The sequence below is a fragment of the Schistosoma haematobium genome, chromosome 5, assembly GCF_000699445.3.
Source record: "Schistosoma haematobium chromosome 5, whole genome shotgun sequence".
NCBI classification, from domain to species: Eukaryota; Metazoa; Platyhelminthes; class Trematoda; order Strigeidida; family Schistosomatidae; genus Schistosoma; species Schistosoma haematobium.
In genome coordinates this window covers 14,086,909-14,095,527 of record NC_067200.1, presented here as the reverse complement: position 1 = coordinate 14,095,527, position 8,619 = coordinate 14,086,909, and positions in this window count along the sequence as shown.

Here is an 8,619-nt window from a genome sequence, read left to right as displayed (position 1 = left end):
CTTGTCTTTTTATGCGGTCTGCGAGCGTCAAATCCTTACAGACAAAATCTCTTGATCCCTTTAGTTTATTTCCACTCCGTAATATTAAGTCCTGTTCATTAGGAGGTCTAAATACAGCTTTAAGCAGCCTGATTTTGTTCCAAATTCATTTAGCCGCCTAGTTTATACATCTTCAGCAAGGTGACTCCGGAGATATCCTGATGCATTAGCTGATTTAGTAGCTGTTTTATCAACCCAATGTAATGCTTAAGACGAGTTTCAGGTCCCGAGCCTGAAAATCATCTGCTACATTACCGGTCAAAATACTGACTGATTTCAGTGTAGAACTCATAAAACTAGTGTCCAGATGAATGGATTGATGACAAAAGTTGAGAAATGGGTAGATTAGTTTCAGTTACAGTTAGGGAAGGATAGGAGGTTCAATCGCATGTGTTAGTCCTGATAATGATGGCCTCTCATTTGATCCAACTCTCTCTATCTCTAGAACGCGTAGATGGGTGGGGCCTCAACCACTTGTTATGGTAAAGAATTCCGCTCATCCATCATTAAGCAGGGAGTTTTGTAGTCATTTGACAGGCAAATGACCCTGGTCCTTGGAAATTCCGTTTTGAAAGACAATGGAAATTGGGTTGTTTTACATGCAAAACAAATTACAAGTGATTTAAGGAACTGCAATCAAGTCAACTCTAGCTCCTATATGTAACTGAGAAATATGCACAATTTAATAGCATCTCGTCTTGCGAGTCCAGGAATCAACTTAGATGGTGTTCTATTAACTTGTTCTGACAGCTCTTTGCCTGTTTTAGGTGACTATCTTCTTGCAATACTCAAATTTGGGACGGTGGAATAATACTTGAAAATTTATAAAGGTCTCAACATTTGTGTGGCTAGAGAACCTATGTATTAGCCAGATGTTTCTGAAAACCTTAGCAGATATTGCACGGCAGTACACAGTAACTTTTAATCATTGTCAAAGACCCATTGATCACTATGTCTAAATAATGAAGGATTCAGCATCACTCACCGTGTATGTACCTGTACCTTGATGACCAACACATACCACAATGCACTTGGAAGCATTTGTCATCTTTATTCGCTATTCAGATCATTTCTTGTCATTCTGAACACCTAGTCTATTCCCTTTATTTTTTATTCCTTTCCACATCTTGATTTTTTCGGTATATGACAAAAACAATGATGATATAAAACCAGGGCGATCGTTTACATGCACAGGAATAGATCTGGTATCCAAACTGAATCCTTCAGTAACCCCCTTAGAACAACTTTCCATCTTGACCACTTGGAACTGACCAGTGCTTCTTGTTAGTATCTAACTGACAACCTGTTTGTTCACATAGATAAGTTGTCCACAATATTGATATTATTTAATCTAGACAACAGCTTGATGCGTACAACTTAAGGGTACACAAACATTCTCAAGCTATTAATAAGTTTGAGGAACATGGATAACCTTTTCTAAAAGATTACTGACTTTTCGAGAGAACCAGGCATTTGTTTAGTTGCTTAAATAGCTCCCTTCATGTCTTCATTAGTACCTTAACATCTGTGTCGATTAAACTTACAGATAATATTTCTCAGGATTTTTTCGTGCCTATTAGATGATAGGACTTAAGACGGCATTCTGCTAATCACTTAGTATTCTACCTTGGGTTACAAATAGACTAAAACAAATACTTAAAGGATCTGAGTTAAAGTTTGTGAGTTCCTTTGACAACTTAGGACGAATTTCATTGGGTCCTATAGATCTGCCTTCATCGAGAATACTTGAAAACCAAAAAAATCGAGTTTTTCAATGGTTTGCATTTCCAGAATACGGATGGAAGGATTTACATGTGCTCGACGTAAGGATGTTTCTATGATATTCAGTGTCGGCCTAGTCCGAGGATAACTAAGTTTTATCTTGCCCATCTTCGATTAGTGATGTAACACTCTCATTACCATAGAATGTCCGAATGTTTCTGCACATTTTTGTGCTTTGTTTTGTGTATGAATAAACGTGTTTTATGCAATCGTCAGACCAAAAGATTTTCTTTTTGTTCCTTTCTAAATTCACATGTGTCTGGGACATAAATACTTTTGTATCAAGAACTTGTTTCTCAATTTTCTGGCAATTTAAATCTTTCCTACATTCCCTCCCATGTAGGTAAAAGAGTACGAATCCTTTTATCAAATAATAGTGAAAAGTTAGTCTAATGACACACAAGGTCACTTAATTTTCCGAGGCGGTGGATATGTCCTTTCTGACAGGGCAAATTTGTGCACCTAGTTCCCACGGATTGTCAAGTAGGCTCCAGGAATTTATGTAAAGGTTTTAAAGTCTAGTCAAAAGCCTCGGTGCTGCACCAAAAAAGCCTCCGTAATCATTCCTTTTCGATATCTGGCCACCCAAAGATTTAAAACTCTATAGTGCTTATCTCCGCCATCTAGTATTAGTTCTATTTTCTTCAGCTCCTGGCTCTTTCATACGATGAGCGATCAAGATACCCGTTCAAAAAATTCCCGATTTTAAGACAAATCCCTTCTATTCGTAGATTTAATTAATATCCTAGGCATTTCAATTTGATTTTCTTGGCAGTCACCCGGCTACCTGTTCTGTTAAACTTTAACAGAGCGATGCCAGTGATATGCTAAGACATAGGTTAAGTGAGTGATTTTTTGGTTGAGCCATATCACGATCACGATACTCCAGAACGGATTGGTAATCTGAAAGGAAATAAAAATGGTGTAGACATCTTGTGCACGAAAATGTATGGAAACAAAACAAAAAAACAATTACTCTTAAAATGCATATATGAAGATGCGTGGATTTGCCAGAAGTTGGACTCCTCACTAAACTCGATCAACTATATGACCTTGGGTATATGATGACCGCCTTTTATATTAGAGTTCGTACCCGCGAGTACACAAGAATGCTCCCCAACCCGGAAAAGTAGGATATATGGTTAAGAAGGGAAAGAAAATTATGAAGAGTACGTGGATCAAACACATCTGTCTCCTCCAACGTTTGACGGCTTGATGTAGGTATGCACGATATATCGAAGCTACATTTCCCTAAGTCATCTAGGTAACGAGTCGGTCTGCACCTTATAAGCGTGTAAGTTCTATTAGTCATAAGTATTATGGATAATTATTCAGCGCAAGGAAATACGACAGCCATCTCCATCATAGGCCGTTGTGGTCCACTGGCTAAGTTTGTGGTCTAACATTCGGAAGGGCACCCAACGTCCCAATTTTGAGGAAATGGCACCACCATCTGGGGCGATTCTCCAATATTCTCCCAAACGTTGGTGGTCATTTGACTTTGGGGATTCCCCTTAAATTCCCCAAAATAATTCCAAGCTTGGAAGATTGGGCAGAGGTTCGAGTGCGTACGAGGCTGGCGTTTTTGTTTGTAATACTCACTTGAATATGATGCTCGCTGATTGTAAGTTGCCCAGACATAAAGAAAAACAACAGCGAAAGGGCAAATTAGTATGCCAAAGTGCACTATTAAGTCACATTGAGACAATATGTTAGCCGCTTAAAGTATGTACCGTACTAGCGTTTTCTGTTTATATTAATAATAATCAAATATAAAAGCCACATGCGTGGTAAGTTTTAGTTATATGGCAAACAAGGAAAAAATATACGACTTATTTATATAAAATATGGTGTTTTACATAACACTAGTGATAGGAATTCCGTATGGACCACGGACAATAATTTGTTTGACTTGAGCTTGGCTGTAGGATTTATATCGTAAACTCAATGTTCTGATTACCTAACGGGTCACTTATAAAATGTGTGAAATCAATTTAGCTAATACAGTTATCTTACAGGCAATATACTGTATGATATCTTCGGTTAATTAAGTGTTCGTACATTAAGTGAGTACAAGCCATGAAAGCATAGATTTTAGCCAAGATGAGCATATCTCTCAACCCATCTCTATGATAATGGACTGAACTTTTAGTCAGTGTTTGTATAAAAGTAACTGTGAGAAAACAACAGTATTTGGGAAGAGTTATTAGTCAGGTTACTGACTGTTTTAGTTCTTAGTTTCATCGCTTAGACCGACCATATTACGTGCTTGTCAAATTGTAACAAAGCTTTATGGTGATGTCGAGAAAACATTTATGAGTAGCTTTGATTTGAGGATTAGCTGTGGAAAATGCCATAAATTTAAAATATAATGGAAGAAAAATTGAACGATACCGATGAAACTGAGTTATGTGATTACACTGTAAATCATGCAGCATTAATACACTTGACCTTATTGAGTAACCCTTATAAGCATGTAAAACATTATCCCATTGAGGACCACTTACATGTATTTAACCATTGTTTGATCTTGTAGTGACATACTTTAATCAAGAGAACGTGATTGGTGTAATCGAAACAGTCAGTATTATAATCAATTGTACCAGTGATTGTTTTACTGCGCTTGTTTGTTTGACTGAACTGAAAACGTCCATTATTCTTACTTTCAATTGTGACCTCGCGCAAATTCGGTTACACTCAGAAACCACGCTTGTAGCCTGGCATGATCTCGGTATTCTTTCGATACCACGAGATCGCCAGCAAATATATCTCGACTACGTTCATTAACTGCCTTCTGATATTTGGCTTCCGGGGGATTTTATCGATATTCTCTACGCAACCTTCTTGTAGTGGTGTTCATAGTCAACCGCGACTCGACGTCACGCTACAATCTAAAATGTTTCGTTTAAAAATAAAACGCTTTTAATACTAGTTTTGGTAGTATACAGCTACTAAACCTATCTTATACAAAAAGAAAAACGGTTTTGAGAGTGGCTCGTACGAATTATATGCAACCAGTCTAAGGGGAAAAATCTATATAAGTTTAGGAGTACTAAAAACAGAGTAAATTACACGGGAAAGGAAAAAAGCGTAAAACTCGCCTGAGTTGCTTTTGGATCTTGTCGTTATTCGAGGGTTTATTGCTTGAATTTATAGTACATGTTAATACAGAATTTTTTCAATGTTACCATTCACCTTTCTCATTGTCCATTATTAGAGGCAAAATCTAAGAAAATGGTTGATTTGACAGGTGAAGCTTGCTCACATCACTCACCTTAGTTGAAGATTCTTCGTTGTTTTGTAACTTAACCCTTTTTATATGTATTCGTCTTATATTACTCAGCGTACGTTAACGGATAAAAGTCCATGTATTCAGTATTAAAAAATGAATGTAACGCTAACGTATCAAAAGTAAAACGTCTAAGAAGTGTGAATAGCATAATATTGCAGACTACGTTTTATTAGTTATATTTTTGTTAATTAATTAAAATAGGTGAAAAGGCACGAAAAAAATTTAAGCTAAATAAACGCAAGATCTTATTAGATGCCTGGCTGTATTTTAGTCTGCAGCCAAAAGCTGTCAATATTCTTCACTGACTAATCGGCTATGCCCGTCTAGACTTTTTAGCCTCTTGTGAAGATCTATCGTTTTCGCCTGACGATTTCGTAATTGTTTTGTCAGGCAAACGGTCTCACAACATATATGGTGGTTCATGAACGAAATAAGCCGCTTTTAGCCTATCAATAATAACAGAGTCGATGGTTCTGTGTTTTTCTACCATGGAATATTTAGATTTCCATGAGACGACTTTGAAAAGACCTTCAAATGGACGGTCATGCGGTGCCCAAAAAACGGCCTCACCATTCTGATGGGAGATCTAAACGTTATAGTCGGTATAGGCAACAACAGATTTGATGATATCATGGGACGACATGGATTGACTGGGACAGAGAAACGAAAATGGGGAAAGATCTGCAAATGAGTGTGCATCCAACAAATTCGTCGTAGGTGGGAGAATATTTCCACACAAACGTATACAGAAAGCTACACGAATCTCACCGGACCACACCACAGAAAACCAAATAGGTAATATTTGCATCAATAAAAAATTCCGAAGGACAATGGAAGATGTGAGAACCAGGAGAGGAGCTGACATAGCTTCAGATCACCACCTAGTTGTGGCCAATTTAAAACTGAAGCTAGAGAAGAACTGGACAACTGGACAAACAGCAATACAAAGGTTCACTACTGCCTTCCTTCGAGATACTGACAAACTCAATGAATTCAAGATAACTCTCAACAACAGGTTCCAAGCCTTACAAGATCTACTGAAGGAAGAAGAAACTAGTATGGAAGACAACTGGAAAAGTATCAAAGAAGCATTAACTTCAACATGTCAAGAGGTTCTGCGCCTCAAGAAGCATCATCATAAGGAATGGATCTCTATAGAAACACTGGACAAGATCAAAGAAAGGAGTACATAGAAGCAAACAAGCAAGTGAAGAAGAGCATTAGAGCCGACAAGAAGAAATACGTGGAAGAACTAACAACGACAGCGAAAAAAGCTGCAAGAGAAGGAAACGTGAAACAGCTTTACGATACAACGAAGAAACTAGCAGGGAAATACAGTAAACCAGAGAGACCGGTCAAAGACAAAGTAGGCAGGGTAATCACTGAAATTCAAGAACAGCGGAACAGATGGGTAGAGTACTTCGAGGAACTCCTGAATAGGCCGGCTCCAATGAATCCACCGGACATCGAAGCAGTACACACAGACTTTCTTATAGATGTCACAACACTAACGACCGAAGAAGTCAGAATAGCCATCAGACAAGTCAAGAGAGGGAAAGCATGAGGACCCGACAACATACCAGCTGAAACACTGATGCCACACATCAAAGTAACTACAAACATGTTTCACCTTCTATTCAAGAAGATCTAGAAGGAGGAACAAGTGCCGATGGACTGGAAAGGACATCTCATCAAGATTCCAAAGAAAGGAGATCTGAGTAAATGTGAAAACTACAGAGGCATCACACTACTGTCAATATCAGGCACAGTCTTCAACAGAGTGTTGCTGAACCGGATGAAGGATGCAGTAGACGCCCAACTTCGAGATCAACAAGCTGGATTCCGTAAAGATCGGTCGTGCACAGACCAAATTGCAACACTACGGATCATCGTCGAACAATCAGTTGAGTGGAACTCGTCACTATACATCAAATTCACTGATTATGAAAAGGCATTTGATAGTGTAGAAAGGAGAAAATTATGGAAACATCTTCGACATTATGGAGTTTCTGAGAAGATTGTCAATATTATCCGGAACTCATACGACGGACTACAGTGCAGAGTAGTGTATGGAGGACAGCTGACAGATGCATTCCAAGTAAGGACCGGAGTCAGACAAGGCTGATTACTCTCCCCCTTCCTCTTTCATCTGGTGGTCGACTGGATTATGAAGACCTCGACATCTGAAGGAAAACACGGAATACAATGGACGGCTCAGAACCAATTAGAAGATTTGGACTTCGCAGATCGCCTAGCCTTCCCATCGCATACACACGAACAAATGCAGATGAAGAAAACTAGTGTCACAGCAGTCTGCATCAGTAGGCCTCAACACACACAAGGGGAAAATCAATGTCCTCAAACACAACACGGAGAACAGCAATCCAATCACTCTTGATGGCGAAACTCTGGAAGATGTAGAATCCTTCACATACCTGTGAAGCATCATCGATGAACAAGGAAGTTCACATGCAGACGTGAAGGCAAGGAGTGACTAAGCAAGGGCCGCATTCCTACAATTGAAGAACATATGGAACTCAAAACAACTTTCAACCAATATCAAAGTTACACTCTTCAATACGAACTTCAAGATAGTTCTTCTGCACGGAGATGAAGCTTCGAGAACTGCTACAACCATTATTAAGAAGGTACAAGTATATATATATATATATATATATATATGTATATATATATACACGCTACATCCATCGGGCGGATACCATCAGCAACAGCGTTTTGTGGGAGAGAACAAACCAGCTTCCACTTGAAGAGGAAGTTGGGAAAAGACAATGGAAATGGATGGGACATACATTACGGAAATCGTCAAACTGCATCACGAGGCAAGCCTTAACCTGGGATCCTGTAGGGAAGCGGAAAAGAGGGAGACGGAAAAAAGTATTACGTCAGGAAATAGAAGCAGATATGAAAAGGATGAATGGCAACTGGGAGGAGTTGTAAAGGATTGCCCAGGTTAAGGTTAGATGGAGGGGTAACAGGCGTAAGTAAGTAAGTAAGTAGCAGAGGACAAACAATATTGCTTAGAGATCGGGGACAATAGTAACTTAGGCATGAAAACATAGTTTGCAGAACAACATTAATTTCCCCAGCAACGTTATTCACTGGCAGTTTACTTCGAAACGTTCACGAGTTTTATTGAGATTTCTGTGACTTAGGATATAATTCCAGCCTGCAATGCATGTCCAGCATAACGCAGTTCAACGTGATTAAAAAATTATTGCCATAGCAAAATTCACAGCATAATGTAATTTTTTTCAAAAGTCAAATTTATATTACAGTATGACAAACCCGTAACTGTTATAACGGCCCACGATACATTAAGTTGACCTGACAACGTTACATATATTTCCACCCCGCGTATGTATGAAGTAAGTTTTTAAAAGGCGCCAAAACGATTGTAATTCACATGACATGTTTATTAGTACTGGGTTGAAGAAGGCTGCGTATCTGATTTTGACTTTATTATCTCTTAATTTTTCAAGACCATA